This window comes from Dendrobates tinctorius, unplaced genomic scaffold, assembly GCF_039654945.1.
Source record: "Dendrobates tinctorius isolate UK_male_01 unplaced genomic scaffold, ASM3965494v1 ptg000250l, whole genome shotgun sequence".
Taxonomy (NCBI): Eukaryota; Metazoa; Chordata; class Amphibia; order Anura; family Dendrobatidae; genus Dendrobates; species Dendrobates tinctorius.
In genome coordinates, this window is record NW_027361917.1 from 57,992,071 (window position 1) to 58,017,764 (window position 25,694).

Here is a 25,694-nt window from a genome sequence, read left to right on the forward strand (position 1 = left end):
CTGCGACCAACCGCTTCCGGTAACCATCAATGAGTTTCTTACAATGCTCTGCTGGAATTTTAGACCATTCTTCTTTGGCAAACTGCTCCAGGTCCCTGATATTTGAAGGGTGCCTTCTCCAAACTGCCATTTTTAGATCTCTCCACGGGTGTTCTATGGGATTCAGGTCAGGACTCATTGCTGGCCACCTTAGAAGTCTCCAGTGCTTTCTCTCAAACCATTTTCTAGTGCTTTTTGAAGTGTGTTTTGGGTCATTGTCCTGCTGGAAGACCCATGACCTCTGAAGGAGACCCAGCTTTCTCACACTGGGCCCTACATTATGCTGCAAAATTTGTTGGTAGTCTTCAGACTTCATAATGCCATGCAAACGGTCAAGCAGTCCAGTGCCAGAGGCAGCAAAGCAACCCCAAAACATCAGGGAACCTCCGCCATGTTTGACTGTAGGGACCGTGTTCTTTTCTTTGAATGCCTCTTTTTTTCTCCTGTAAACTCTATGTTGATGCCTTTGCCCAAAAAGCTCTACTTTTGTCTCATCTGACCAGAAAACATTCTTCCAAAATGTTTTAGGCTTTTTCAGGTAAGTTTTGGCAAACTCCGGCCTGGCTTTTTTATGTCTCGGGGTAAGAAGTGGGGTCTTCCTGGGTCTCCTACCATTCAGTCCCTTTTCATTCAGACGCCGACAGATAGTACGGGTTGACACTGTTGTATCCTCGGACTGCAGGGCAGCTTGAACTTGTTTGGATGTTAGTCGAGGTTCTTTATCCAACATCCGCACAATCTTGCAATGAAATCTCTTGTCAATTTTTCTTTTCCGTCCACATCTAGGGAGGTTAGCCACAGTGCCATGGGCTTTAAACTTCTTGATGACACTGCGCATGGTAGACACAGGAACAGGTCTTTGGAGATGGACTTGTAGCCTTGAGATTGCTCATGCTTCCTCACAATTTGGTTTCTCAAGTCCTCAGACAGTTCTTTGGTCTTCTTTCTTTTCTCCATGCTCAATGTGGTACACACAAGAACACAGGACAGAGGTTGAGTCAACTTTAATCCATGTCAGCTGGCTGCAAGTGTGATTTAGTTATTGCCAACACCTGTTAGGTGCCACAGGTAAGTTACAGGTGCTGTTAATTACACAAATTAGAGAAGCATCACATGATTTTTCGAACAGTGCCAATACTTTTGTCCACCCTCTTTTTTATGTTTGGTGTGCAATTATATCCAATTTGGCTTTAGGACAATTCTTTTTGTGTTTTTTCATTTAAGACAAATTAAATGAAAATAATAATACCAAAGAATTTGTGTTTGCAATCATTTTCAGGAAGAAACTGAGTATTATCTGACAGAATTGCAGGGGTGTCAATACTTTTGGCCACAACGGTATGTGTATGTGTGGGGGTAGTGCTTGGTGCAAAGTATTTTGAAAAGAAAAATCTAAAACGAAAAAAGCAAATAGGGAGAAAAAATGCCTGTGAAAAGAAAAGTTTAAAACAGCAGGCCCTAGCTCTAAAAAGTGAACTGCATCACTTATCAAAATTTGGCGGCTGCTGGATGTGTGCATGGGGGTGGCGCAAGAGGGGTGAAAAAGAAAAATGAAAAACAGCTGGCATGAGCTCTGATAAGTGAACTGCGTCACTTATCAAAATTTGGCGGCTGCTAAATGTGCACACGGAGGCGGTGCAAAGAGGGGTGGGGTGGTAAAAAGAGGGGGAAGGGGGTATTTGTGTGACTGAAGAGAGATTGGGCAGGGATCAGGGATCAACACTTACATTTGTAGTCATCATTTTTATTTCTTCTTTCTTCAGAAGGAATTGTGGTGTCACAGGCTGCTGTGGCACCACAAATCCCAGCAAAGGAGGCTGTCAGTGTGACCACTCTGCAAAAAATCCTCAGCTAGTGTGAGGACCCCTGCAGTGTTGTCACACAGGTCACAGGCAGGTGACAGACAGGTCACAGAGCGGTCATACCGTTGCTGTGACCTGTTTCTGGTGGGATCGATCATATCATCGATCCCACGAATCAGATCTTTCCCTGGTGACCCTGGCAACAGCTCTGATGTCAGACAGGTCACCGGCAGGTCACCAGCAGGGCACAGTGCAGTCACACCAAAGCTGTGCCCTGTGATTGATGCAATTGACGATGACATCGATTGCACCAATCAGCAGCTGCAGTGCCTGTCCTAGGCACCAGCATAGGATCGGTGCTATTACAGCACCGGTCCTATGCAGGTACCGGCAGGGCACAGCGTGGTAACACCGCTGCTGTGCCCTGCGAATGGCGCGATCAATGTGATTGTGCCAAACCGGAAGGATTTCGCCAGTGCCTGGCAACGCCAGGCACCGGCCTAGGATCGACTATATTGGTACTCACTCCTAGCCTGGTACCTCATTGTTTCAGCCGATTTCTTTGGCTGAAACAATGAGAAAGGCTGTGATTGGCTGTTCAAAGTAGAACAGCCAATCACAACAATCAGGAGGCCGGACGGGGGAGGATGCAGCCCGGGATCCCGACAGCATCTTCCTACAGGTAAGATGGAGTCGGAATTTTAATGCGATCACCATGACTTAAGTCACGATGTCGCATTAAAGGGCATGACGTACTATTCCGTCCATGTAAATTAAGTCCCAGGTCACATGGACGGAATAGTATGTCCTATGGCAGAAAGGGGTTAAAATGGCACACATCACGCCTGCGCAGTAGCTGCTATCAGTGTATATATACACTCACTGGCCACTTTATTAGGTACACCTGCCCAACTGTGTGTTAAGACTTAATTTCTAATCAGCCAATCACATGGCGGCAACTCAGTGCATTTAGGCATGTAGACATGGTCAAGACAATCTCCTGCAGTTCAAACCGAGCATCAGTATGGGGAAGAAAGGTGATTTGAGTGCCTTTGAACGTGGCATGATTGTTGGTGCCAGAAGGGCTGGTCTGAGAATTTCAGAAACTGCTGATCTACTGGGATTTTCACGCACAACCATCTCTAGGGTTTACAGAGAATGGTCCGAAAAAGAAAAAAAAACCAGTGAGCGGCAGTTCTGTGGCCGGAAATGCCTTGTTGATGCCAGAGGTCAGAGGAGAATGGGCAGACTGGTTCGAGCTGATAGAAAGGCAACAGTGACTCAAATTGCCACCCGTTACAACCAAGGTAGGCAGAAGAGCATCTCTGAACGCACAGTGCGTCGAACTTTGAGGCAGATGGGCTACAGCAGCAGAAGACCACACTGGGTACCACTCCTCTCAGCTAAGAACAGGAAACTGAGGCTACAATTTGCACAAGCTCATCGAAATTGGACAGTAGAAGATTGGAAAAACGTTGCCTGGTCTGATGAGTCTCGATTTCTGCTGCGACATTCGGATGGTAGGGTCAGAATTTGGCGTAAACAACATGAAAGCATGGATCCATCCTGCCTTGTATCAACGGTTCAGGCTGGTGGTGGTGGTGTCATGGTGTGGGGAATTTTTTCTTGGCACTCTTTGGGCCCCTTGGTACCAATTGAGCATCGTTGCAACGCCACAGCCTACCTGAGTATTGTTGCTGACCATGTCCATCCCTTTATGACCACAATGTACCCAACATCTGATGGCTACTTTCAGCAGGATAATGCGCCATGTCATAAAGCTCGAATCATCTCAGATTGGTTTCTTGAACATGACAATGAGTTCACTGTACTCAAATGGCCTCCTCAGTCACCAGATCTCAATCCAATAGAGCATCTTTGGGATGAGGTGGAACGGGAGATTCGCATCAGGGATGTGCAGCCGACAAATCTGCGCCAACTGTGTGATGCCATCATGTCAATATGGTCCAAAATCTCTGAGGAATGCTTCCAGCACCTTGTTGAATCTCTGCCACGAAGAATTGAGGCAGTTCTGAAGGCAAAAGGGGGTCCAACCCCTTACTAGCATGGTGTACCTAATAAAGTGGCCAGTGAGTGTATATATATATATATATATATAGGTGGATCCAGTAGCTGCTATTGCGCAAGAGCCGGCGGTGTCATCTTGCTGGAGAAGAAAAAATATTTCCTCCTCCAAGATAGTGCCGCACGCACCTGCTCAGTAGCAGCTATGGCAGAAGTATAGAAGATTACCTGCATGGTGTTGACAGTACAGCAGCCAATAACTGAGCGCAGCGTCTGTGAGTGAATCGTGCTGTAAACTCCGTAGTAGTGCTGCTGAGCTCAGTTATTGGCTGCAGCACTGTCAACATGGCATTTGTGTTTCAGACAAAAGAATACACTGGTAGCGGTGGCAGAAACTCGACCCGTGGAAGTTAAGTAAACAATATTTTTTTTTTCTTTACAAATGATGTGTTTTCCAAAACTAGAAAACACTTTTAAACTACTGATCTGTAAGATTTCACATCTCTTTAACACCTTGGCATCATAATCAGTTTTGGCCTCTATGCCAACCTTTTTTTTTCCTCTATTACTTTTTTTTCTTGGCACGCTCCAAGAGTCTTAATTTATTATTACATAGCAATATGACAGCTTGCTAATTTTGGGATGAGTTGTGTTTTTCAGTGAAATCATTGAGGCTACATATAACTTCTTAATAAATTTTGATTAATTCTTTAATGGGAGATTTATAAACAAAACATCAATTCAACCATTGTTTTTTTGTGCTTTAAATTGTATGCTATTTGCCATGCAGCACATTTCTTTGGGTCTATATGAAAATGACTATAGACTCTAGAAGACAACAACTAGCAGGCCTCATTTAATTATTGAACATTAAAAATACTTTATGCGCTGCTGTAGTCTGGTGGTGTGGAAAAGTATGGTCTAGCCCAGACATTCTGTTGACAGGCAAAAGCACCTGCCTGTTATGACCCCACAGGTGGCACTACAGACCCGCTCAGACAAGTCGCAAGCAGCAGGGTGGCACAACACCCAAAAGGCATAGAGGGATAGTTCATGTCAGGTTTTCAGCTTTCAGACCCAATAGCTGAAGGCTGAAGAGGAATTAAGGAGTATGCTGGTTTTGTCAGACAGATATTGCTTTACCATTTTTAAAAACTTTTCCCTCCTTGTAAAAAATACCCAGTCATCAGGGTATGGACGCTGGCATGATGTCATCAATTTGGCCCAGGCCTTTAACAGTGTACCCTTGCCTATGCTTTACCTGGTGTGTGTATCTCTTGCCTTCCCACCTTGGTTGGGCAAGGAAGCTTGCCTCCTGAAGCTAGCGTTGTTTGATGGGATTTTATTCAACAATGTAACAATGGCCTTCTGATATAGGATCATTTTACAAGACCTCTCCACCTCAGGAACAAGAGATGCAAAGTTCTCCTTGTAGCCTGGGTCTATCAAGATGAACCACCACTACTCTTATTTTGGTCAAGATGAATGTAACGTGAGAGTCACTGGTAGAGATGAGTGAACGTTTTAAGGTTCAGTTCGGCTATGTTTGTCAAACTTCCCAATGTTCACTGAACTATCACCAAACAGTCGCGAAACATAACTGAACAAAATTGAATTCAATGGGAGGCAAAACCAAACTCATATACAACACCTTCAGGGAGGGCCAAAAAGCTGACAAAACAGCTCAAATTAGGGAGAGACAGCAGGAAAAATGGCATCAATTGACCCATCCATTGCGCTAAAAATAAATAATTAAAAAAAATTGAAATGGGTTACCCTGTATTTTTGATAACCAGCCAGGCAAAACTAACAGCTGCAGGTTGCAAACCTCAGCTTTTAGCTTTAGCATGGCTGGTTATCAGGAATAGAGGGGTTCCTTTGCTGTTTTTTTAATTACTTAAATCAATAATTTATAATAATTTAAGAAAACGGCTTTGGGTCTCCCCATTTTTGATAATCTTTGCATTGTCTGGTGACATCAAGCCCAGAGGTTAGTAATGAAGAGGCGTCAAAATGGCTCCCCCATTAGTAAACACATAGTGATATTGTATAAAAAACACACACCCAGAATAGAGTCCTTTACTTGAAATAATAACACATACTCCTTTATTGACTCTAAATTAAACCATACCCATGTCATCGCCCAGTCCACTGAAGACAATGTCTGCTGCAAATGAATTAAAATAATGAACAACTATATTTTGCACCAGTCCAAAGTGAAGATATAATCCATAATATCCCTTGACAATCCTGATGATTTGAGAGCTGTCAAAAAAATGACTGCTCTGCCCAGCAGCCGACGACACACTAACGGGAGTGTGCAATCACTCCTGCAGTGCTTAGCACTGAGCTGCAGTGGGAAAGTTCACTGAAGTTCATCAGCTAATGAGCCAGGGTGATTTCCCTTATGGCAGCTCTGCCTGCCTGACAACTTTCTCACGCAGCAGTGCCGTAAGGAAGATCACCGGGGCTCATCAGCTGATGAACTCCAGTGAACTTTCTCAACATAGCTCAGCGCTACACAGTGCAGGAGTGATTACATGCTCTTCTCAGTGTGTCGCCGGCTGCTTGGTAGAGCAGTCGCATATGCTCATGTGACTGCTCTACAAGTGATCCAAATCGTCTTGGGACAGTATGGATTACAGAGGACAGGTGAGAGATATATGGTGGTTTAATATTTTTTCTCTTTTCCAAGTAACATGAGCATCGGACACATAATTCTATTGTTTACTGTAATTGGAATAGGGCCTACAAATAAAAGAACACAGTAGTTACAGCTAAATATGGTGCAGGTTCAAATATATTTTTGGGTTGTTTTGCTGCCTCTGGCTGTTGGGTGCCTTTATATGTGAAGGTGAAATCTGGTCTGGGGTTCTCCCCTTCTTGCATTTGGTAAGCCTTGCCCCCATTTTTGTGATTATTATAATTACCCAAAAACGTCTTATTATCTTCATGGTTAGTGTTGAGCATTCCAAAACTGCAAGTATCGGGTATTGGCCGATATTCACTGTATCGGAATTCCGATACTGAGTTCCGATACTTTTAGCATATCGAATACCGGAATCGGAAGTTCCCATAATGCTATGAGCCAGTTTGATTTGATTCAGCCAATGACAATTCTCAGAAGTGTGGGCACATCCTGTTAGGCATGTAGGCATGTTAACTAATGGCATGGCTGTGATTGGCTGCTGAAATTATGTCATGATGCACTATAAAAGCCGCCGCCGCCATTTCGGGTTCACTCTGCTGTGAATTCAGTTAGGGACAGGCTACTGTTCAAGACTGTGAGGACAGTTAGAGATAGCGATTTTCACAATCATAGTGTGCTTTACCGAGGCTACATAATCCACCACTGTAGCTTTCTTTTGCCTTGCAGCAGTGTTCACAGCTGTCTGCAAGGTCTGTGTGAGTGCGGCTCACGCTGAGTAGTGTGTCCTGCAGTCACGTCTGGTTGTAGGCCGCTCAGCGTGTGTCACTGCCTCATGCATATTTTTCTTTTTTTGCTGCTCATTTTTCATTCTCCTATTAGTGTGCACTGTGCATCCATCCATATCCATATACGTTGGATGCAAACACTATAGGAGTAGACAGCTGAGCCTCTCTTCAGCCTTTCAGTGCTAGTGCCCAGTTTGCTGCACTGTTCACAGCTGTCTGAGAGGTCTCTGTGTGTGAGTGCAGCTCACGCTGAGTAGTGTGTCCTTCAGCTACGTCTGGTTGTAGGCCGCTCAGCGTGCATCAGTGCCTCACACATATTTTTCTTTTATTTCAGCTCATTCTTTATTCTCCTATTAGTGTGCATCCATCCGTATCCATATACGGTGGTTGCAAACACTATAGGAGTAGACAGCGGAGCCTCTCTGCAGCCTTTCAGTGCTAGTGCCCACTTATCTGCACTGTTCACGGCTGTCTGAGAGGTCTCTGTGTGTGAGTGCAGCACACGCTGAGTAGTGTGTCCTGCAGCTACGTCTGGTTGTAGGCCGCTCAGCGTGCGTCACTGCTTCACACATATTTTTCTTTTATTGCAGCTCATTTTTTATTCTCCTATTAGTGTGCATCCATCCGTATCCATCTACATTGGTTGGTTGCAAACACTATATAGGAGTAGATAGAGGAGCTATTTTTCTGGCTTGTGCCCTTCAGCTGCAGCCAGATTAGTATTACCCTATTTTTTGGAGCCTCATCTTTTGCATTGCAGGTTACCTTCCTGCATTGTAATAGCTCCAAAAAGTTTGTGATACTATCGCTTTCAAATCTTTGGTCACATCCTTTTAGTTTTTTTAAAAAACAAAAACAAAATAAAGTTCACCAAACACTCCATTTGACAGTTGTGTAGGCCACATTAGCTCCTATTAAAGTGTAGTCCACACACACACTTCATAAAATTAGTGTTTCTTATACCTGTTACCAGCTGTTCAGGAATAAGCACACTAAGCCCCCCCTTTGTACTTTTCTGCCTATCTTTATCAGTCTACCAAGATGAAGAAGGCAGGGAGTAAGGCACGTGGGCGTGGAGTTTCAGCAGGGAGAGGACGTGGGGATTCTGCAGGGAGAGTACGTGGAGATTCTGCAGGGAGAGGACGTGGGGATTCTGTGCCTGCTGTGGGCACCAGTGAGTCAGCATCCCCCAGTTTTAGCAGGCAACAGTCCTTTATGCACAGGTTTGTAGGACCTCACCATACCCCACTGCTGCGGGAGGAACAAATTGAAGCCGTTGTCGGATGGATGGCAGTTAACGCATCGACTTCAATGACTTCCACGTCCTTTCAGGGCCAGAGCACTGAAGAGCACCCATCTGTCTCTTCACCACCTGTCAAAGTGCCCAGGCAGTCAGAGAGCCCTGGACTGGAGCCATCACAGTCTCTACTTCTGTTCTCTAAATCTGTTTGCTTGGAAAGAGAGGGCCAGCCAAGCAGCATTCAAGAATATGAAGAAGAGGGAGTATGAAGTGATGCGCAACTTCTTTGTCCCTCGGAATCTGAAGAGGCGGGTGGGCCAGTGCCTATGGTCAGCACACCTCAGTACACATCAGATGATGACGAGACTCAGTTATCACTTTCTGGTGCGTACGGTGCTGGCGAGACAATCCAGGAGAAGCAAGTGTTTGAAGAGGGGAGTGTAGATGATGAGGTCCTTGACCCATCATGGCGTGAGGAACAGGAAGGTGGTGGGAGCAGCTCTGAGGAAGAGATTCCCCGAATGGCCAAAACAGGAGGGAGAGGGAGGGGGCAGACTTGGTTGCCTGTAGCCTCCACTTCGGCACCCGTTAGGAGCATTCCTCTTTCAAATGCCAAAACGGGGGCTCCCAAGACTTGCAGTGCGTGGTCCTTTTTTGACAAAGTTGCAGATGACATTTGCTTTGTGAAATGCAAGCTGTGTCATCAGAAAGTCAAAAGAGGGAAAAATGTCAGGAACCTCAATACCACAAATATAAGGAAACATGTGCGGACCAAGCACGAGGTGGAGTTACACAGACACACTGAAGACGTAGGCCAACGTACAGCACCACCTACCACCTCTTCAGCTCGTGTTGGGGCCTCTTCCTCCAGCTCACACACAGCTGGTTCGGCTTTCTCACAGGATCGCCAAGGAAGAAACTCTGGCACTGTTGTCCGGAGACCCAGTGACATTCCACCCACAGCACCACGATCCCAGTCATCCTCACACTCCCAGGCCACTCTACAGCCATCGGTAGCACAGGCATGGGATAAAAGGCGGCCATACTGGGCAAACCATCCCCAAGCACAGGCTCTGAATGCTGGCATTGCCAAACTACTGGCCCTTGAAATGCTCTCATTCAGGCTGGTGGAGACTGACACCTTCCGGAACTTCATGGCATTGGCAGTCCCACAATACACCGTGCCAAGCCGCTTTTATTTCAGCAGGCAAGCCGTCCCTGCCCTGCAAAAACATGTGGAGGGAAAATAAAACATGCGCTACTATACGTCGTCAGTAGCAAGGTCCACCTGACCATCGATGCGTGGACCAGTAACCATGGACAGGGATGATACCTTTCCCTCACTGCCCATTGGGTCAATATTGTGGAGCCGGGTACAGATCTGGAGAGTGGCGCTCTACGTGTTCTGCCAACTCCACGGATTGCAGAAATCCAGTTTCTACACATTGACTCCTCCTCCTACTCAAGTTCCTCAGAAACAGCGCTGCAGGAACCTGATACGACCGATATGAGCACAGCCGTGGCCAAACGTCAACGGGCCGTACTCAAATTAATTTCTTTGGGGAATCGAAGCCACACAGCGCAGGAGCTCTGGAATGCCATCAAGCAGGAGAGCGAAGTGTGGTTTGTGCCAGCGAATCTCCAGCCGGGATTGGTAGTGTGTGACAATGGCCGAAATCTGGTGGCAGCTCTGGGCCTAGGCAACCTCACTCACATACCATGTCTGGCACATGTGCTGAACTTGGTCATGCAGAGCTTTCTGAGGGACTATCCGGATCTTGATGCACTGCTGCACAAGGTCCGCATAGAGTGCGCTCACTTGCGGCGTTCCAGCACGGCGAGATCGCGCCTTGCTGCTCTGCAGCGCCGATTACGCCTTCTGGAACATTGCATCATATGTGACCTACCCACCAGGTGGAATTCAACGTTACATATGTTGGAGCGGTTGTGTGAGCAGCAGGCAGCAGTCATGGAGTACCAGCTGCATCAGGCGCAGACAAGTCGCACTGTGCGCCGGTCACGCTTCAGCACCACTGAGTGGGCCTCTATGAAGGACATCTGCCTCATTTTGCGTGCCTTCGATGATTCCACGCGGATGGCGAGCACAGATGATGAACTAGTCAGCATGACTGTCCCCCTTATCTGCCTGCTTCAAAAAACACTGCAAGCACTAAGGGAGGAGGTTTTGGAAGAGGTGGAGGATGAGTTGTCACAAATGCCATCTGCTTCTGGACAGTCTGCGCTACGTGGTTCCTCACAAAGGCCTAGGCAGGGGACACTTTGTGAGGAGGATGAGGAGGAGTCAATGGAGGAAGAAGACATCTCTCCAGAGGAGGGAGGTACACAATGCTCTAGTCAGTATGTACAGCAAGGGTGGGGTGATGCAGAGCAGGCAAAGATGATGACTCAAGCAGGGGACAGCATTTCTTTGGCTTGTGGGAGCCTGCAGCACATGGTTGATTTCATGCTGCAGTGCCTGAGAAACGACCGCCGCATCGCCCACATTCTCAACACGACAGACTATTGGGTGTACACCCTCCTAGATCCTTGCTACCGGGACAACTTACAAAGCCTCATACCATCGTTGAACCGGGAGCGTAAACTGCGGGAGTACCAAGACACACTGGTGCAGTCCATCATGTTCTCCATTCCACCCGACAGCAGTGCTGCTAGTGCTTTACAAAGCAGCTCTGTGCGTCGAGGCAGTGGAGGAAGTTCGGCACAAAGAGGGAGCAGAGGCAGCGCCTCAGCACAAGGCAAGACCACTATGGCCCAAATGTGGCAAAGTTTTGTGTGTCAGCCACAAATGTCTACACCATCACGGACGGCTCCAGTCAGCAGGAGGCAACGTTTCCGTCAGATGGTGACAGACTACATGTCTTGCCCTGTCAGTGTACTCCCAGATGGCTCTTCCCCCTTCAAGTTTTGGGTCTCTAAGCTGGATACATGGCCAGAGCTTAGCCAGTATGCATTGAAGGTGCTGGCTTGCCCTGCTGCCAGTGTATTATCGGAACGCGTCTTTAGTGCCGCAGGTGGTGTACTAACAGACCGTCGCACGCGACTATCCTCCAATAACTTTGACCGGCTTACTTTTCTGAAAATGAACAAGGCCTGGATCTCGCCAGAATTTGCCAGTCCTTTTCCAGAATAAATTGGTTGGCAAAAGTATCCAGGTCTCCTGTTGTGTTCATGTTTCTACCACCTGAACTGTAATCCCTGGGCTTCAACGCAGCCAGTTGTCGCTCAGAAGTGCCATTTTCACAGAGAAAAACACACTAGCTCCAGTGTTAGTGGGGTTCAGTAACACCAGCTGCTCCCCTGCTGTGTGGATGGCAAAGTCTCCTGCTGCCTACACAGTCACACTACTAATGATTTTTAACCATGCTCCACTTAGGCCTCTGGCTCCACTGTCTCTAGTATTTCCCCTGGCCTCCAACCCCACCAGTTGCTGCTCTGAAGTGACATCTGCACAATCCACACTTGTTCCTGTGTTACTGGGGCTCAGTCACGTCAGTTGATCCCCTGATGTGTGTCCGGCAATATCTCCTGCTCTGTCCACATTCCCATTACTAGTGATAATCGCCAGTTGCTGCTCAGAAGTGTCTTTGGCACGGGTACTCCCTCCTGCCCAGCCTGGTTCCAGCACGCCTGCTGTTTCCGACGATTGTCAACGTCACTTTGCCACCAATACGTTGTCCTGTCGTGTTGCAGTCAGGTTAGCCGAGTCTATGGTGCCTGCAGTTTAGGTGCTTCCTATGTGGGCTGCGGGTTCTGGTAATAAAGGCTGGTTCCGTAGTGCCAATAGGACAAGCACCCCCTGTTGGACTGTGGGTTTCGGTAACTGCGTCCTGCTCGCGCTCTTGCAACTTTGTTTATTATGGGTACCTTGTGCTACCCATCCGGGTTCCAACACAGTCAGCTTTTTCTCAGCAGTGCCTTTGGCCTAGGTGCCGCCTTCTCGGTATCCGAGTTCCAGCACCGTCAGCTGGTCCACGTTTGTGCCATTGGCTCTTGTTCCTTCTGCTGCCCCTCCGGGTTCCAGCACCGTCAGCTGGTCCTCGCTAGTTTCATTTGCTCTTGCAGCTTCTGCTACCCATCCGGGTTCCAGCACCGTCTGCTTGTTCTCGGCAGTGCCTTTAGCCTAGGTGCCTCCTTCTCGGTATCCGAGTTCCAGCTACGTCAGCTGGTCCTTGGTAGTGCTTTGTAGCAACGGTACCTCCTGCTTAGTAACCGTGTTCCAGCACCGTCAGCTGGTCCACGGTTGTGCCATTGGCTCTTGTTCTTTCTGCTGCCCCTCCGGGTTCCAGCACCGTCAGCTGGTCCTCGCTAGTTTCATTTGCTCTTGCAGCTTCTGCTACCCATCCGGGTTCCAGCACCGTCAGCTTGTTCTCGGCAGTGCCTTTGGCCTAGGTGCCTCCTTCTCGGTATCCGAGTTCCAGCTACGTCAGCTGGTCCTTGGTAGTGCTTTGTAGCACAGGTACCTCCTGCTTAGTAACCGTGTTCCAGAACCGTCAGCTGATCCACGGTTGTGCCATTGGCTCTTGTTCCTTCTGCTGCCCCTCCGGGTTCCAGCACCGTCAGCTGGTCCTCGCTAGTTTCATTTGCTCTTGCAGCTTCTGCTACCCATCCGGGTTCCAGCACCGTCAGCTTGTTCTCGGCAGAGCCTTTGGCCTAGGTGCCTCCTTCTCGGTATCCGAGTTCCAGCTATGTCAGCTAGTCCTTGGTAGTGCTTTGTAGCACAGGTACCCCCTGCTTAGTAACCATGTTCCAGCACCGTCAGCTGGTCCACAGTTGTGCCATTGGCTCTTGTTCCTTCTGCTGCCCCTCCGGGTTCCAGCACCGTCAGCTGGTCCTCGCTAGTTTCATTTGCTCAAGAGGACCAAGAGGACAAAGAACATGCAGACAACCACCAAGATGCAGAACAACAAGAGACAGAAGACCAAGAAGCAGAAAAACCAGAAGCAGAGGAACATTAAGCATAAGACTAAAAATCAGAGCAAATTATATTATCTAAATTATAAGCAGAAGAAGACTAAGCAGTGTATGGGGTGAGTCCGTTTCTCCTCGTGGTGCCCCTGGAAAATGGCTGCTGTTGCAGGCCAAACTGAAAGCGGACAAATCCTGTTGTAAATCTTTTGTGACAGGCAGAACGGAAGGTGTAATCTTCAAACTTTTATAGATAACAACTACATGAATGCCTGTCACAAATAAGAATATGATGAAGAAGAATAGGAAGAAAATGAAGAAGTAGAATATGAAGAAGAATAATCGTTGAATAAGAAGACTATGAATAATGTACAAAAAAAGAATAATAGGAAGAAGGTGAAGAAGAAGAAGATGAATAAGGTGAAGAAGTTGACGAAAAAGATGCTGCTGCTGCTGCTGCTGCTGAGGATTATGAAGGAGAAAGTGTGGGAGAAGTAAAAAAGAAAGTGAAGAGCATGGAAGTAGTGAAACATACATATCTGACAAAATATAAAAGAGGTTAACATAGTCAATATCTTTGTAACTCCGAACGTCTTTAAAAAAAAAATTTAATCATTGCTATTCCATTTGATTGGGCTAATCCTCTATGGCTTTAATGTCCCCTACACCTCCCACAATACATTCTACATTATTATTAGTTGTTTTTCTTCATGTAGAATTAACCTACAAGGAAAGAAAGGTTATTTTTTAATTCCGATAATTCTGTTCCATTGACTTGAATGGGACTTCCGGGATCGGAATCGGCGATACCCGATACTTTTTTTATATCGGCCGATCCGATCCGATATTTTTCAATATCGGGTGGTATCGCTCAACACTATTCATGGTGTTACATGTTCTGGGTTGCTCATCCTTGTCCATAATATTATTGCACTAGCACTTTGTGTATGTATGGAATATGTGCAATGTGAGGGGTCCATAACCCTGGTTCTTCTGTTCTATCCTGCTGATGTGTCATGTTGCTATTTCTGCTACTGAGTTATTGATGAAAATATTCTTTTATATTGTACTAATAAAATTGCATGTTTTACTTATATCCATCGGAGTGCTCTCTTTCCTCATTTTATTCACATGGTTTCATTGGAGCTGGTGTTTTTTTGTTTATTGGGTGGGTCACTATTTAGTGTCACCACCAGGCATATAGTATGTCACTGAGGATTTTGCCTGCTCTTACATACAGATGCTAAAAAGAAACTGTGACTGGACACATTAAATAATTTAATTTTCCTGCATTAATAAATTTCTGAATACAGATCACAGTAAAAAAAACATGAATACATGGAAGAAAAGCCGCAGCTTAGAATTTATAAGGCAATAATTCCTGACTATATGCCTGTTATATGCTATCCCTACTGCAACACCTCACCGTAGACAAATTGCAGATAGGAGAGGTGTTATTATAGACTATAGAATGGATTTAAACTGGCCTCCAAAAGATTTTATCTTGTAAGTGTCAAACACAAAGTCTGGAGCAACGCAAGTACCACTGGCAGCTAGGATGAATTTTAGAGTACAGATTACTGTAAAAACATGTTAATTGGTCAATGAGTTCATGGAAAAAAGCAACAACAAAGCTCAGAATTCATAAGGCAATAATCCCTAAATAGATGCATTTCATAGTCTATACCTACTGCAACACCTCACATAGACAAATTGACATAAGAGAAGTATTATTGTAGAATACAGAAGGGATTTTCACTGGCCCCCAAAAGTTTTTTTCTTTTAAGTAGCAGCCACAAAGTCTGGAGGAATACAAGTAACACTGGCAGCCCTGATGAATTTTAGAGTATTGATTACCGTAAAAAAAATGAATCGATCAATGAGTCCCCATCGGGAGGGCGACTGTCCGTGTTGACCTCCTTATGAGGCTATGTGTGTGTAACATCACCGTGTATAGCTTCTTGCTCCATCTCAACTTGCTCCACCTGCAAAGCCTCCTTTTTAGTAGTGAGAAGTGAGCATTTCAGCAGACAGAGAAGCGGGATGGTGATGCTGATTATGGCGTCAAAGTTTTGGACAACCACTCAGATGTCAGACATCCATGCCCAGTGATCAGCTCTCATGTGCAGAGGCTGACTGGTGTAGCTGGTATACAACTACTGCCCTATGCTGCTCAAATAGCCTTGCCAACATATGTAACATTGAGTTGCGAAGTGTGGTGATGTTGCACATCAGTCGGTGAACTGGAAGTAGCAAACGCCTCTGCAGCACTGCCAGGGCAGCGGCAGCTAACTTTGGAAATGGGTACACATGTGTCGTACTTTCACAAGTAGCTCAGGGCAATCTTGGAAGGTTTTCAGAAACCCTGGAGCCACTAAGTTGAGCATGTGGGCCAGGCATGGTATGTGCAAGGTTGCCAAGCTTCAGAACTGCCAACAGGTTATGGCCATTGTCTTATACAACCATACTATGCACTCTGGTCTATTAGACCTTTCAAGACTCTGGGGCAGTGTGCAGTTTGTCATCTAAGCAGATGAGATTCAGCAGAGCTTGTTGCTGCTTGGTAGAGGCAATGCTGCATTGCCTCCAGATTGCAACTGATGTTTATGTTTGTGAAGGTGAGGAGGAGGAGGAGGTGCAGTAACTGCTGTGGAAAGTGGGGGCAACCGTGATTGAACCAAGGCCCGCAATCCTCGGTGTCGGTAGCACGAGTTCTATCCCAAGGTCCGACTGGGTCCTTGCTTCCACATTGTTCACCCAGTGTGCCTTGAGGGAAGTGTAGCGTCCTTGACCACAAGCATTTGTCCAGATGTCCATGGTTAAGTGGACCTTCCAAGTCACAGCGGTGGTCAGGACACGGGTGATGTTATGGGACATGGGCTTGTGTAAGGCAGGAACAGCACAGTAAGAAAAAGTGACCGCTGGGGACCGAATACCGAGGAATGGCCGACACCATGAGGTTGCGGAAAACTTCTTTCTCCACAAGCCTAAATGGCAACATTTCCAGGGCAAGCAGTCTGAATAGTATCCGTTTGGTATTATAAGCTGTGGGTGGGTGACTGCGTATTTACGCTTGCATCCCATGGACTGTGGTAGGGACAACTGAATGTTGCACTGGGAGAAGGAAGTGGATGTGGTTGTTGATGGTGGTTGCAAGTAGGTAATGACAGGTGCAGGGTCGGAGTAACCTTCGAAATACTCATGTACATGGAATTGGGCATGCACGTAGAGCAGTCAAAGAGGCCGTGATGTCACCTGCAGACCCTGTTTCTAGACCCTGTTCTTTGGCCCACATCGGGTGCTTTGCTTTCAAGTGCCTGAGCTGGTGGTAGTCAGGCTGGTAGTTGTGCTGCCCCTGCTGATGCAGGCACAGCAAATGTTACAAGTGGTCTTTTTTTGGGTTAACTGAATGGTCTTTATAAATTCGTAACATTTGTGAACACCTAAACCTTGGCTTGGCAACTTCACCTGTGTTGGTGCTCTGGGAAACAGTTGTATACAAAAAATGAAAAGAAAGTATGCCAGCTCACCAGTAACCTCCGCAGATTCTAGGAACTCCGTATAGACAGATGTAGAAAAATGTAGAAAAATGTTGTAGGCTCCAGCTGCGTAGAAAATTCTGCTTTAATCGATTATGTTAAAATACACATATAGCGAATGTGCTCTCCAAAAGTGCCAACATTACGGACAGAGGCTACGCGTTTCGATCTTGTCGATCTTTGTCCAAGCCATACTAGTACCAATACACCTGTTTCTATATAGAGAGAATCAACCAATAATGGTACATTTCTACGTCACATGACATGCAAGTAAGGTCCTTTGCAGATTAAAAGTATCAACCATGATATAAATATGACAAAACAATTAAAAAAGAAAGAAAAAAATATACAACATATATAACTAACAATAATGTAACATTAGATCATTTATTTTATTAAGGCCACCAGGGATTCTAGTATTTAAATGATAGATCCAATAAGCTTTTCTAGTGAGGAGACGCCGTCTGGCATCTCCCCCACAAAATGGTGTAGTGACCTGTTCAATTCCTTGCACCTGATAATGTGCTGTATTGCGGGCATGTTGTACTATAAAATGATTAGATGTTGCTGACACATTGTGATTCAAATTATTCGTATTATTAATATCATTCAAATGTTCCCTAATTCATGCTTTTAGTTTCCTAGATGCACATCCGATTTATGAAAGATTGCAAATTTTACAGTCTATTTTATACACAACATTCGTGGAGTTGCAATTGATATAATTTTTAATTTAAAAATTAACTGTATTATCCGCATTAGAAAAATTCTTTGTGACATGCTCATATTTCCATGTTTTACAATTGCCGGAGCCGCATTTGAAAAATCCAGTGCAGTTTAACCAATTTTTCTGAGATTTTTTATTATTTAGAAAAAACATACTTGGGGATAATTTATTACCTTCTGGACTCCACATTAACACCTGAGGTCAAGATTTTTGCTAATTTCTCATCTTCATATAAAATCGGTAAATATTTATCTATAATTTTTCTTATTTGTGAAAATTGTGGACTGTACTGAAAACAGATGTATGGTTTATTTGTTATATCCTCATTTTGTTTTTTCCTAGTGGAGGATTTAATTATCTCATTGCGATTTTTTTTGTTGTGCAATTTTCTGTGCTTTATTCAGTGTCCAACAGGGATACTTGTGGTTTTTTAATTTTTGAGAAACATAATCAAATTTTTCCTTTAGATCTGTATCCAAACTAGAGTTACGTTTACTATGACTGCTGGTGGCATGCAAAATGGTATTGCAAGTGGTTTATGGTGAGTTTTTGTGGAAGTGATATGATTAATTATTTCAGTTAATTCAAGATCCAAATAAGAAATTTTTGTGGAATCATATTTATGAGTGAATTTAATGTTGTAACTGTTGGAATTTAAGTAATGAATAAATCCTGGTATGGCAGATATATCTCCGCATGTCACAAAGAATTTTTCTAATGCGAATAATACAGTTAATTTTAAAATTAATAATGATATCGATTGCAACTCCATGAATGTTGTGTATAAAATAGACTGTAAAATCTGCAATCTTTCATATATCGGATGTACATCTAGGAAACTAAAAGCGCGAATTAGGGAGCATTTGAATGATATTAATAATACGAATAATTTGAATCGCAATGTGTCAGCAGCATCTAATCATTTTGTACAACATGCCCGCATTACAGCACAAGGAATTGAGCATGTCACTACACCAATACCTCCCAACTTTTGAAGAAGGGAAAGAGGGACAAAGGCTGCGGTGCCCGCCACAAATGTTAGGCCTCGCCCTGACCACACCCATTTCATGACTAGTCACACCCATGTCCACGCCCAATTGCACCCATTTAGCACTGCTGATCACACTGACTGCTATTAGGGGCATAGTGGCTGGGATTATGAGCACAGTGGCTGGTACTGTGGGCACACTGAATTGTACTAAGGAAAAGAACAAAAGAAAACAGAGAGAGAGAAAAGAAAGGAGAGTAAGAGAGAAAGAAAGAACAGAGAGAGAAAGAACAGAGAGAGAAAGAAGAAAGAACAGAGAGAAAGAGGGGAAAGAAAGAACAGAGAGAGAAAGAAAGAAAGAACAGAGAAAATAAAAGAGGGGAAATAAAGAAAGAACAGAGAAAAAGAGAGAGAGAAAGAAAGAACACAGAGAGAAAAAAGTGGGGACAGAAAAAAAGAACAGAGAGAGAGAAAGAAAGAACAAAGAGAAAGAAAGAGGGGAAAGAAAAAAGAAAGAACAGAGAGAGAGAGAATAGATAGAGAGAAAGAAAGAGGGGAAAGAAAAACAGAGAGAAAAAGAAAGAAGGGGAAAGAAAGAACAGAGCGATAGAGAGAAAGAAAGAGGGGAAGAAAGAACAGAGAGAGAAAGAAAGAGAAATAAAGAAAAAGAGAAAAAAATGAAAGGAAGAACAGAGAGAAAGAAAGGGGAATGAAAAAAAGAAGAGAGAGATAGAGAGAAAGAAAGAGAAAGAAAGAACACAGAGAGAGACTGAGAAAGAACAGAAGGAGAGAAAGAAAGAAGTAAAGAAAGTACAGAGAGAAAGAAAGAGAAAAGTGTTGTGAATTTGCATTCTGGCCTACCTCTAGTTACTGCTGAATGTGATGGAGCTGATCAGGTTGACGGAGGGGTTGCGAGTTCTCTTTCTGGGCTCCCTCTGGTGGTTACTGGAGGTAATAGAGCTGATCTGATTAACAGAGGCTTGCCACCTGATAATGAGGACGACGATTGGAGATTTGGGATTTCAGACTGGATTTAAGACAGCCGTCTCCCTCTATCCCTGCTGGTGATTTTTTTCCTGCTTCCTGAGGTCTTGGTTTACAGCTCAGTCCCTGCATGCTCAGCTAAGTGTTCTTTTGCTATTCTGTTCTCATTTGATCGGGTTTTGTCTATTTCAGTTTTGTGTGAGTCAGCCAGCTCCGGCTGGGGCTCTGCTGAATTTCCATCCATATGTTACTGCTTGTGCCAGTTTGTTTTTGTCCCTTATTAGATTGGCCTCTTTTTGCTCTGCTTTCAGAATATACCAGAGTGCTGATATAGTGGGTGAAGTCGTGCGACTTCAGTATTTTTGCATCAGACGTGTTGGACCTTTTTGCAGGGTTTTTTGCATGATTGCAGACAGTGTATTTCCTTTCCTGTCCTGTCTAGTCAGTGTGGGCCTCATCGTATGCTCAGTCTATTTCCCTACCTGCGTTTGGGTTTTCATCTTGTCTCACCAACAATATATGTTTGGGGCTATCTATTCATTTGGGGTCTGCTCTGGGCAGTGGCGTAGCAACTGTTTGTGGCACCCGGGGCGGTCGAAAAATTTGCCGCCCCTTTGGTCGTTGATAATTCGGAAGCATCCGAAGAGCCCACACTACACTCAAAGATCTAATTTTTAGTCTGCTACTAACTCTGCTATTATTTCTAAATTTCTAGACTTTCAACTTCTTGCAGTTCTCTATATATATGTATGTATTAGCTTGATGATGCTGGATGAAGACCTAATGGCTTTTTTTAATAATAATTTTTAATAATGTGACAGAAAAAAAAACAGAAAGTACAAATTATTTTGGCGGACAGGGGGCGGACACTGACAGCTTGGGGTCCCTGTGCAAGAAATGTGTGCGGGCCCCCCTCCTTTTATGGCGTCAAAGCTACGTGTGTGTGTATATATATATATAGATAGATAGATTATTGATATTATATAGCCACACACACACATACAGGTATATATTACATAGTCTCCTTTATTATGTATATTGCTGTCCCATACACAGTGCCTTCTCTTGTTATGTACAGTTCCATCCCTTACATATTGGATTATATAGAGCCCTGTTTTTTATTACATACCGTCCTGTCTTGTTAGCTGTATAATGCAATGATGGCTGATGGAGCATGGGAAAGCTTCCTTTCTAATGGAGGAGCTGATGGACTGGTCGTCTGGTCACCGGCTCCTCGATCAGCAGTCATTTTATATCTAACAAGAGAGGGGACCATGTAATAAAAGAGGGCGCTGTGAATAACAAAAATAACAAAAATACACTATGTAAGAGACAGCACTATACATAACAGCAGAGGAAGCTATATAATAAGGGACGGCACCATATATAACTAGAGAGGATGGTAGGTAATAAGGGGCGGTGTTATACATAATAAAAGAGGAAACTATGTTACTAAGGATGGTGTTATACAGAATTAGTGAGTACACTATATACTAAGGGACTGTGTTAGACATAATAAACGATAATGTCTTCCTCCACCTCCCCCTGTTCCTAAGGCCATTATAAGTCCCCCTTCCTCCCATCCCAATCCCCCACAACCCTCATTGTCCTCCTCCCCTCGCATCCCATTATTGTCCTCTCCCCCACCTCCATCATTTTCTTCTCCACCACTATCTTTGCTTTCTCCCCCACCACTCCCATCATTGCCCATTCCACCACCTCCATCATTTCCTCCTCCTCCACCACCCCCATTTATTGCCCTTTCCACCACCACCATCATTGCATTCTCACCCACCACCCCATCATTGCCCTCTCGACCATCACCCCATCATTGTCTTCTCCCCATCACTGCCTTCTCCATCACCCCATCACTGTGCCTTCTCCCCATCACTCCCATCATTGCCTGCTCCATCACCCCATCACTCCCATCATTGTCTGCTCCATCACCCCATCATTGCCTGCTCCATCACCCCCATCATTGCCTGCTCCATCACCCCATCACTGCCTTCTCCATCACCCCATCACTGCCTGCTCCATCACCCCATCACTCCCATCATTGTCTGCTCCATCACCCCATCACTGCCTGCTCCATCACTCCCATAATTGTCTGCTCCATCACCCCCATCATTGCCTGCTCCATCACCCCCATCACTCCCCTCATTGCCTGCTCCATCACCCCATCATTGCCTGCTCCATCACCCCCATCATTGCCTGCTCCATCACCCTATCACTGCCTTCTCCATCACCCCATCACTGCCTGCTCCATCACCCCCATCACTCCCCTCATTACCTGCTCCATCACCCCATCATTGCCTGCTCCATCACCCCATCATTGCCTGCTCCATCACCCCCATCACTCCCCTCATTGCCTGCTTCATCACCCCATCATTGCCTGCTCCATCACCCCATCATTGCCTGCTCCATCACCCCATCATTGCCTGCTCCATCACCCCATCATTGCCTGCTCCATCACCCCCATCATTGCCTGCTCCATCACCCTATCATTGCCTGCTCCATCACTGCCTGCTCCATCACCCCATCATTCCCTGCTCCATCACCCCATCATTGCCTGCTCCATCACCCCATCATTGTCTGCTCCATCACCCCATCATTGCCTTCTAGACCATCACTCCCATCATTGCCTGCTCCATCATACACACAGACACACACACACAGACATACATACATACATACACACAAGACACCACCTCTCTCCTCTCACCTGTCCGCAGCATCGCCCGCGCTTCCTCCCTCACACAGCAGCGGCCGCTGAATGATGATGTCATTCAGCGGCGCTCCTCTGTGTGAAACAGGAAGTGCGGCCTCCGGGCAGGAAGCAGGACGGACCCTTGCCGCTCCGCTCCTGCTACTCACTCTTGAAGGCAGCGGAGCTGCCGTGATCGCATCGCTCCCTGCCCGCCGCTGCACTGCACTGCAGGGTGGAATTGCTGCTGCCGCGCCGCCCCCACACACATGCCGCCTGGGGTGGACCGCCCCCCCGCCCCCCCACGCTACGCCAGTGGCTCTGGGGCAGTTTAGATTTCCCCTTTCTTGCTTTAGGCTTAGTTAGCTCTCCGGCTGTGCCGAGGTGACTAGGATCATCGTAGGCATGCTCCACGGCTACTGCTAGTTGTGTGGATAGGATCAGGGGTCTGCAATCCGCTTAGTTACCAACCTCTCTGGTCTCCTGTGGCTTAGCTTGGGCTTGCTCTCCTCCTTGGTGACCCAATCATAACAGAATCACCAGCCAAACTGCAGACTCTAGGGTACTCAAAAGAAGGAAAGAATTGTTAAAAAAAAAAGTGTCAGAATTTTTTTATATATTTTTTCCTCTTTTTCCCTGGGGCAGTAGGAGGATTTTTTTCTTTAATGAAGATTAAGTAATTGTCTGATCATGTTGAGCAGCTCGCTGCTGAAGTGCAGGGAATTTCTGCCTATCTCGCTCAATCATATATTGTTGAACCAAAAATCCCTACTCCTGATGTTTTCTGGGGATCGGTCTAAATTTTTGAATTTTAAGAATAATTGTAAACTATTTCCTGCCTTGAAGCCTAACTCATCGGGGAACTCTGTGCAGCAGGTTAAAATTGTCATCTCCTTGATGCGTGGCGATCCCCAGGATTGGGTTTTTCTCTGACACCTGGAGATCCTATTCTGACTAATGTTGATGCATTTTTTCAAGCCTTGGGGCTGTTGTATGATGAGCCTAATGCTATTGATCAAGCTGAGAAAACCTTATTAGCATTGAACCAGAGTCAGGATTCTGCAGAGTTATATTGTCAAAAACTCTGAAAGTGGGCGGTCCTTACTAAACGGAATGACGATGCCCTAGCAGTTCTCTTTCGGAAGGGTTTGGCAGAAACCGTAAAAGATGTTATGGTGGGATTTCCTGTTCCCTCTGGTCTTGACAATTCTATGTCATTGGCCATTCACATTGATCGGCGTTTACATGAACGTAAAACTACACGAGAGGCGTTGCCGCCTTTTGAACGAACGTCTGAACCCATGCAATGTGATAGGGTTTTGTCTAGGGCGCAACGTCAGGAGTTTAAAAGGCGTAATAAGCTGTGCTTTTTCTGTGGAGACGCCTCTCATACTATTTCTGTCTGCCCTAAATGAGAAAAATGTTTTGCTCACACATTTGCTGTGGGCAGTGTACAGCCTAAGCTCCATTTGGCAATTAGTCTGATCTGCTCCTTGTCTACATTTTCGGCTAAGGCGTTTGTAGATTCAAGAGCAGCTTTGAATCTGATGGATTTAGACTTTGCTAAACGTTGTGGTTTTCCCATGATACCCCTGCGGACTCCTATCCCTTTGAGGGGTATTGATGCTACTCCTTTGGCGGAGAATAAACCCCAATTTTGGACCCTGGTGATAATGCGGGTCGCCCCGGACCACCAAGAAAATTTTTGGTGTTGCACAATTTGCATGATACAATTGTTCTGGGTTTTCCCTGGTTGCAAACTCATAATCCTGTTTTGGATTGGAAATCTGTGTCTGTGGTGAGTTGGGGTTGTCAGTGTGTTCTTAGTGACACTCCTGTTTTCTCCACCTCTCCTCAGTCTCATGATATTCCTGATTATTTGGCTGATTTTTCTGATGTATTAGTGAGAGTAAGTCTGCATCTTTGCCTCCTCATAGGAGTTATGACTGTGCAATTGAGTTAATGACCGGGTGTAAATTTCCCAAGGGTCGGCTTTTCAACTTGTCGGTACCCAAACATGATGCTATGCGATGTTATATCATGGAGTCGTTGGAGAAGGGTCATATTAGACCATCCTCTTCACCTTTAGGTGCTGGGTTTTTTTTGTGGCCAAGAAAGATGGTTCATTAAGGCCTTGTATTGACTATCGTTCCCTTAACAAAATCACTGTTAAATATCAGTACCCGTTACCCCTGATTTCTGATTTATTTTCCAGAGTTAAAAGTGCCTGTTGGTTTACCAAGCTTGACCTCAGGATGACGTATAATCTTATTCGCATCAAGCACGGGGATGAATGGAAGATGGCGTTTAATACTCCGGAGGGACATTTTGAGTACCTGGTGATGCCTTTTGGGCTCACTAATGCCCCTTCTGTCTTCTAATCTTTCATGAATGATATTTTCTGGGACTGTGTGGATAAGTTTTTGATCATTTATCTGGATGATATTTTGATCTTTTCCAGTGATTGGGATTCTCATGTGGAACATGTCTGGACTGTGTTCCAGATTTTGAGGGAAAATTCCCTGTATGTTAAGGGATCGAAGTGCCTCTTTAGTGTACAAAGGAATTCATTTTTGGGATTCATTTTGTCCCCGTCGGCTACTGAAATGGACCCGGCCAAGGTACAGGCCATTTATGATTGGGTTCAGCCCACTTCTTTGAAGGCTCTCCAGAAGTTTTTGGGTTTTGCTAATTTCTACCGGAAGTTTATAAGTAATTTTTCTGGTATTGTGAAACCACTGACTGATTTGACCAAAAAGGGCGCTGATGTGGTGAATTGGTCTCCAGAGGCAGTCTCGACATTTCAGGAGCTTAAGCGGAGATTCACTTCTGACCCGGTTCTACGGCAACCTGATGTCTCACTCCCATTTCAGGTAGAGGTAGATGCTTCTGAGATTGGTGCAGGAACCGTTTTGTCCCAAAATGATCCGGTGACTTCAAAAATGAATCCCTGTGCCTTCTTTTCTCAAAAATTCTCCCCATCTGAACGTAACTATGACATGGGGAATTGGGAATTGTTGGCCATGAAATGAGCATTTAAAGAGTCGAGACATTGGTTGGAGGGAGCTAGACATCAAGTTGTGGTCCTCACCGACCACAAGAATTTGATTTATCTTGAATCAGTCAAATGCTTAAATCCCAGACAGGCATGGTGGGCCTTGTTTTTCACGCGTTTTAATTTTGTGGTCTCTTTTCTTCCGGGCACTAAAAATGTTAAGGCGGACACCCTTTCTTGGAGTTTCTTTGCGGATTCCCTTATTGTGACCGAGCCTACTACCATTCTAA